This window comes from Halichoeres trimaculatus, unplaced genomic scaffold (assembly GCF_033239565.1).
Source record: "Halichoeres trimaculatus isolate MK-OKI-2021-1 unplaced genomic scaffold, fHalTri1.1 fHalTri1_scaffold_2, whole genome shotgun sequence".
Taxonomy (NCBI): Eukaryota; Metazoa; Chordata; class Actinopteri; order Labriformes; family Labridae; genus Halichoeres; species Halichoeres trimaculatus.
Window position 1 is genome coordinate 20205001 of NW_027437180.1, and position 7869 is coordinate 20212869.

The 7869-nt window shown below is 39.8% G+C and overlaps 1 protein-coding gene across 2 annotated transcripts in view; it reads right to left on the minus strand.

Moving 5' to 3' along the window:
- Window positions 1-4847, minus strand: part of sun2 (Sad1 and UNC84 domain containing 2) — a 17113-nt gene extending 12266 nt beyond the window's left edge. The window contains exons 1-2 of one of the 2 annotated variants that reach the window (XM_074665502.1): window positions 4746-4837; window positions 4536-4616 (exon numbers count right to left, since the gene is read on the minus strand). The gene's annotated coding sequence lies outside the window, so the exon portion shown is untranslated. Of the gene's footprint in view, window positions 1-4535 lie in introns of both variants that reach the window. The other variant, XM_074665501.1, reaches the window with a different exon arrangement.
- Between the last annotated feature and the right edge of the window lie 3022 nt (window positions 4848-7869).

Consider the following 7869-nt stretch of genomic DNA (forward strand, 5'->3'; position numbering starts at 1 on the left):
AGGATAATTTTCCAAACCAAAAACAACATTTAACTGACTGTCGTCAACCTACTTAAAATTCAACACTCTGTATTCCTTAAATCAAAATATGATTAATTTCAGTTCATGTCATCTAGGAGAATTCATATTGTATTTTATTATTTACAAACTACTATTATTACTATACCCCATTTCTGATTCTGTCACTGAACCACAGGGAAACAGCAACTTGGTGATAAATATTTTGACTCCACAGCAACAAGAGCTCAGATCTCTCTTGAGCAACAAAAAGGCCCTTTTTCACACAATTAGCATTCCTGTAGCAGGTTAAGGCTTTAGCAAAGAGTGTTGGGAAAGGAGCAGTTTGTAGGACAAATCCCTCCAATCCTCCCTCCACTTTAAATGGCACCACAGCTCAGACTAGCTCAGCACTTCTACCCTTCTGAACACACCAACCCCCTCCTTATTAAAGCAGACGTTGAAGCTATTGATCCTCTTTTCCCTTCTTCTGTTCCTCATTTCATCCTCTCATCCTCAACCTTTTTCCTGACTTTTCTTCGATAAAAACGTTTTATCCTATCCCCCTGTCTCCCGCAGCCTTCCCTTCCTGTTATAGCTTATCATTCTGTTCTCTTGATCTCAGTTTATCGTTGCTTTTGTATACTCCTGAATTAGAAATACCCCGTTTTGTCCTGGAATAGGGTTCAAAACTTCTACAGACTCCAAGGGGCTTTTTATTCCAGTGTTAAAAGCCTTTTTTTCTACTTGAGAGCCACAGAGAAAGCATGTCGAGGTATGAGTCGTGATTCTCTTCTCTGCACTGGTTATGTTAAAGGGGACATATCATGCTTGTTTCTCCTTTTCACTTTGCCAGACTAGGATGCTTGTAAAGCATTTCTGCCCTCAGTACAAGTCATTTAGTTCCTTCATTGCCCCACAATAGCGTTCTCAATATTCTCATTTTAGGCCATTCTGAAGATCTTGTTGAAATGCTCAGTTTCGAGAATGACCTCCAGTAACCTTGCAACGTCACAGCCCTCTGTGCTCTGATTGGTCAGTTCTATCAGAGGGGCGGAGGGGATAGAGCCAGGGGGTGGTTTTTGCAGCATGGCAGTATTTACAAAATCCCCACATTGAATGGAGCAGACGGAGCGAGTTTGCTGTTTGCCAAAACTTCACCGTAAGGCATTAATAGCAATAATAAAATGGCAGAGTGTAGGATACGTCCTTTTGTATTGGACCTGAGTCAGACCCAGACGGTTCTGCAGCTCAGGAGGAAGAAAATCCACCTTGACACAGATCATCTCAGGACGCTTCAGTGTGGTGAGTCAAAGCGGTACTGTAACATGTATAGTTTATACGTGGAAATATAGGCAGACTTCACCAATAAACTATTTCTATAACAGGGCTCCATCCTGCTCCTTCACATTTCTCTGTCTGTTTTATCCATCATGCTGAAAGTGTAGTCTAAAGATCGCCTCTACCGTCAGTTCGTCACTATGTTAGCACTCAGTCAAGTTAGCCAGAGCTAGTAGGGAGCTGTATTTAAACTCGGCTCTTGGTGGGTGTATCCCTCGGTGGCTGTTGTGTGACTAACTGACTTCACAGAGGAGGAGCTGCTTTATCAGATTACTCCAATAAAAAGAAAGGATCCTCGTGTCGTCATGAAGGTCGAAATCTCGAAGCCAAATGTCAATGATCTATTTTCAGAGGCATCAAATCTCGTTCTAGGATATCAGAAAAAATACAATATCTCATTTTTTGAAAATTCAGGGGGTGAAAGGTCTTGTTTTCAAATGTATTATTTTATATGTAAGTATTAAATCACGGATCAGTATGATATGTCCCCTTTAAGCAAATGGGAACATGTCACTGTATACAGACGGCGCTTTTAATCTGTGTAGCAATTAATACAATGTAAGTCAGAGTTAAATCTCAAGATTTAGAAAGTGAAACTGTCTCCTGAACATGAAGTGCCTGTCCTCCCTTTGGTGCCTCACATCTCCTCACAGGACTTAGCAGTGATAAATAACTGTAAAAAAAAAAACAAGAGAGGGATTTTATTGTGCGTACAATCTCTACATGGAGCTGAAGTTGGACCCACTTTGGTGACTCAACGGACTCAAAAAAAAAAGGAAAAGAAAAACGGACAAAAATACAAATTTAACACATGTGAGCCCAGTAACAAGACACTGGGTTAAATTCCAAGGATCCAGAAATTGAGATGGAGGGGTGGTGTTAGCTTTAGGCTAGGCAGGGTGGGCTCTGTAACTGCTCCAATATTCCGACCAGAGGCACTGGTAGGGCGCAGACAAAGAGGGAAAAACTACAAGAACAGAGTGTGAGTAATAGAAGGAGAGAGAGAAAAAAATACAGATGCAGTACGGGACAAAGGAACTGGGATGGTTGAAGAAGTAGAGAAAGACATCAAACAGGCCAGCACAGCAACAATGAAAGAATGAAAGGTGGACAAACAGTTGAAACAGAATAGAGAGAGGGAGAGGAGTATGTGTGGGAAATAGGAGTAAATCCCCAGTAGGAAAAATGTGTAGAGTGCAGTGGGTCCAAAAAAAATGGCCTCAGTTCAAGTAAGAGTTTTCAGAATGAGTGGAAGATCAATAAAAAAGGAGAGAGGTAAGCACAGGAATTTGAGGCTGAGGGAGGGCAAAAAAGGAAATATGTTGCATTTTAGTCAGTAAAGAAAGGCATGAAGAGAATTAGTCCGCATCAGTCCAAAGTAGACTGGCAAACAGTTGAATACTGTGGCTAACTTTAGGGCCGTGCCAGTGTAATATGATTCAGACACAGAGCAGATGAGTCATCTGTGTGGCATTAGATAAATTACCCTGAGCTCTTTGTAAAGTCAAGAGAGAAAACACAAACTACGGGCATTTAACTACGTAGCTACTTCTATCAATGTGGAGCAGATGCTAACACTTAATTGCCTTCAGTCAGTCTGTTTTTTCTTCCCTCCCCTGTTTGTTATAGGGTGAGTAATGGCAGGGCTGTACGAGAAGGGCTACAGAACAAGCTCAAGCTGAGGAACATTTGTTGTCAAAGAACGCTCAGCTGCTGTACAAACCCCGGCAGAGAATCTCAGAGTTGAATTGCACTCCATTCTTTTCAAAAATACTAAACACAACCAGCTTTCTCTTGGTGTTTCTGCATCACAGTGTTGTGAGTTAACAATGGATCAATTAGAGTGTAATTTTTGTAATAAACAAGAGTTTGAAATGTTGTAAAATCTGCTTAAAATGTGAATATGACTTTACCACAAGAAAAAGCTTTAAAGAACTTCCGTTAGATCTTATATTTTGAAAAAAATCAACCCCAGCTTGAATGCACTGATCCACTAGAAATATTTCATACAGTACCGAATTACATAAACCTACTCGCAAACAATAAAAATATATACAATAAAAAGAGCAGTTTGAGCCTTTGTTAGCTAACATAGCACAACACTGGCCTGGACTTTGGGTCCCTGAGTTGGACATTATTTTTTGTTCTCTGAAATGTAATTTTCCAATGATTAATGACTTAGTTTAGAAAATTAAAGGCGTGATTAATTGACTTGGTTAAAGCCCCAACAATGATGGTTTGTGCTATATTTTTTGTAATACTTCTTGAACTTCTCCATTTTTTTAATGGCATAGCAGGATCTTGTATTCAAGTATCAGTAGAAATTAAGTTGATAAAAAAAAGACTTTATGATTTATAACAGTTGATGGTCTTGATGTAAGCTCCAAGTGGTTTAGGGGAAAATAAATAATTTCTGCTCAACAGTTCTTGCCTTGCCTTTAGAAAGAAGCACATTTATCTCTTAATTATAACTTGCTTAGTTAAACCTTACTTTTCATTTGAGAATTCTTGAAGTCACTGAATGAGCCCTGGCTGTTTCTGCTGGAGACCCAACGGTATGTTTTGACCTCCATAGCTATGAGAGAGAATGATCCTTTATTCAGCTAATAAGCATTGCACAGGAGTATCGCATCCTACTGAATCTTGACAATGATAAAGTTAACTTGGGGAATATGTGAACCATTTGCACTTTATGCTGTCCCTTCACAAGTCAGTGCCCCAGTTGGGCCACCCCAATCAAAATATCTGGTCGCGCCCCTGGTTATCTTTGTAAACTTTGTAGCAGCTAAAAAGAAACGAGCCATTTGATTTGCCAACCTAGCTTTGAAACAATATAACAACAGGCAAACCTCTGATTGTATCATTAATCGTTAAATTTCGGCAGACAAATATTGTATGACATTTTAAGTCCCAGTTGGACGTAGCTTAGACGTAAATTTTGATAATATGCTTTAAGCATGTCGATTTCGGATCCCCTCGGTTATTATCGCCTGTCACCGTCCGAGATCAGTGGTTATTTGACTGTTTCCGTAACGGACCGTTTACAAACAAACTGCAGTCCATCAACGCAGCAGCTTATCAACTGAAAATAAGTCCTAAAGCAAAACATACCACACGCTATTTTTTCAGTAAAATCTCCAAGATTTAACTCAGGAGTGTGTCTCTCTGCAGTTTTTTTCTAGTTATTCATAACTTACCTCGTATTGCTGTGAAGTCTGTCGCAGTTGAACAAAAACACAACGCACACCAACTGCCGGGCGTTTAACTGTCAACTGTAACTGTAGGGAAACGATAATCCTCTCTTTAACACCTCACGACCAACGAGTTCCGTTCAAAGAAACATTTCTACGCCGTACAATTCTAAAAGAAAGTAAACGACAGAGCGACTAAATCATACATCGGCTTACATCATTAAAGTATGGACCTTGGTGGCGCATTACATTTGAGACAGCAAGACAGACGGGAAGCTGGCTGTTGTGACAGCAACACGAATATTTCGTTGCTACGAATTTCTGACAGTTAGAGCTCAAGCTACCCATAACAATACAAAAACTTCCGGTAAAGCTTTTCAAAATAAAGCTCAGTATTTGTCGCGCGCGCGCGCAACACACACACACACACACACACACACACACACACACACACACACACACACACACACACACACACACACACACACACACACACACACACACACACACACTGCAATAAATCTTTGTCTTTTTATTTATAATTGCAGTTGGAGTGATTCATACGCATGACGAATATGAATGGAGAGATTTTGTTTTTCCACAATACATGGTGATTTTTTTTTTTTCCACTGTGTGAAAACCTCCCGTTTGTCCAACGTCTTTTTCGTTTTTTGGCGGTCTTTGAAACTCTCGAAACGCAACTTATGGGTACAGTTACGTTTATTTTATTTATAATTAGTTTTCATAACATTTATTTATATATTTATTGTACACGACAGTAGTGATGATGTTGTCCATTTTCAAACTGTTTCCGCTTTCGTCCAGCCAACTCATGGCATGGAGCATGTGGCAATAACAAAACACAGTGCGCCCTCTAGCGGTGATGTGCGTGCCGTTATCAAAGTTCCCTCCATTTAGCTGCAGTTCGGGCCTGTGGACACACAGAGGAGCCATCAGCCTGTACATTGTCAGCAACGGGTCTGTGAAACTGTATCTAACGTTTGGATTTGACCTTCTTCTTCTTCTTCTTCTTCTTCTTCTTCTTCTTCTGAAAATTATTTAACACTGTTGCACCGTGTGTAAAAGTAGTCAAAAAATAACACCGAAGTCAAACTTTAGCACATCATGTATAAGCATGAGTTACATTTTATTTATGTTTTTTTATTATTATTATTTGTTTGTCTGTGAGGACTATATGGAAAGGTTTGTGTTTTTTCCAGGAATAGAGACTGAGGTTTTAATGTGGGGACTATAATTATGCATTGGTATAAACTCTATAGTGAAAGAAGATTATGATACTTATCAATTGTTTATAAAACCTGCTTATACATAAACTGATTGGTTGTCAATATAAACAACATTGCTGTTACATTATGCAACAAGTTCAAGTCAGACCTCTTAAAACCAAAAAACTGGGTTTCACAATTGTTCCATCGGTCTACTGGGGGCCAAATCCCCTTAAAGACACAACAAATGCTTTTAAGTAAAACCCTCAAGACTATTTGCAAAATTGCATGTTGCCCAAAATAAACCTAATCTGACCTTATCACTAGGCAGACAAGGTCCGCGCAGGGGGAGGGAGACAGATCACTCCTTATTTAGTGGGGTCATTTTTGGAAAGAAAAAAAAAGTAAAAAGCACAAAAATGTGTCTGGTATGTCCGGATTGTTCTGTATTTGATAAATAATTTTAGTAGTTTGGAGACTATCAGCAGCACAGGCAGGACCCCTGACCCCCAAGCTTCGCCAACACAGTGCAAGTGTGTATTGTGTGTGTTTGTGCATGTGTATTTACGCCAGTTGAACCCATTGTCTCCCAGTCTGTTATCATTATGCAGCAGTTTCCTTTGGCTGGCCTGAAGGAGAGAGAGGGAGAAACAGAGAAGCAGGGATATACTCAATCATCAGAAGCCCAACAATGAGGAGTCTATAAAGTTGACAAGCTCATCCCTCCTCAGGCCAAATCCAACAGCTTTCAACAGACCATTTTTATGCCCTCTTTCATGTCTGGCATTTCCCTGTTCTTTGCTTTTTAACACGTGCACACACACACAGCTCCCACCCTGCTTATCTACCAAGCTGGTACCCCAGACACAACCACAGAATACAAACAAACAACTGACATCATGGGCACACACAAGCTTTCCCCTTTCTGGCCTGAAGTCATTGAGTTGGAATGTGATCAAAAATAGAGTGAGGGAGAAACGCGTGTACTTACAGGGTGCCTGTTTTTAAACCCAGGACGGGGACATAGAGACAGAGAGGGTTGGAGAGTAAGAGGGACATGGGGAAGGAGTGAAAATGGAGAAAGGAGGGTTCGAGGGAGAGAGTAAACTCAGTCATGGTGGCACACCTTTAGACAGTGACACACACTTCTTGCACTCACAGACATACACACATTGAGTCATCACCAGAAATCTCTTATCAAGGCAGCACATAGTAAAATCACCAGTCACACACTTGAATGTACACACTGTACAGCAGGTGTGTACACTGTTTAAGGTTGACATTATATAACGCAAAATATTTACACTTGGAAAAATTCTATTTACACTAGGACATTTTATTTACACATGATAGGTCTCACAAGTTGTTGTTTTAGGAGTTTTTTTCCGGCCCATGGTGGCACATTTTTCCAACCCTTAACCTACAGGTGCATTTTGGTTCTAGAGGGGAGACAGACTTCACTTTCTTAGCATAGTAAGAATAAACAGTAGCTGGACTGTTGAAAAAAGTGGTTAAATCAAAATGCAGAGGGTACATTAAAAGTACAGTATGTTATAAGGAGCAGAGCATTTTTTATGCGTGTGATTGCCTAATCCAGCCCAAAGCTTTCGCTTCATTTATTCTGGGTCACATTCGTTAAATATTTTATGGCTCTGGTCTGGTGAAAAACTTAAAATTAGATGGTTATAACTGGGCTTGAGTTCATATGACAGTGATCACCAAGTGATGTAACCACTGTAACCGCAGCAGGAAAAATACTCAGACTGCAACCATGAGCCCCACTGAAGTGCTCCTGAGCAAGATCCTAGAAACACTGATGAATTAAGTCACCTGAATGAAAGAGTAAAGTAATTTTACACTTAAGATCTGCTGGACATATCTTGAAATGTCATAATGCCCTACCCTTGATTTTAAAGTTGGGTAAATACATACCTAGCAGTGTAGAGTTTCTCCTGGGGGTGGGGTTCTCAAGAGGGAAGACATCTTTTCTGGGTTTTTTTTTTTTTTTTTTTAATTAATTAATTTATTTTTTCTAAGGTATCACCACCACATTTAATTGGGAGAATTCACAATTAAGAAAAATAAAAATAAAAATAAAAAACAATTGTTCAAGA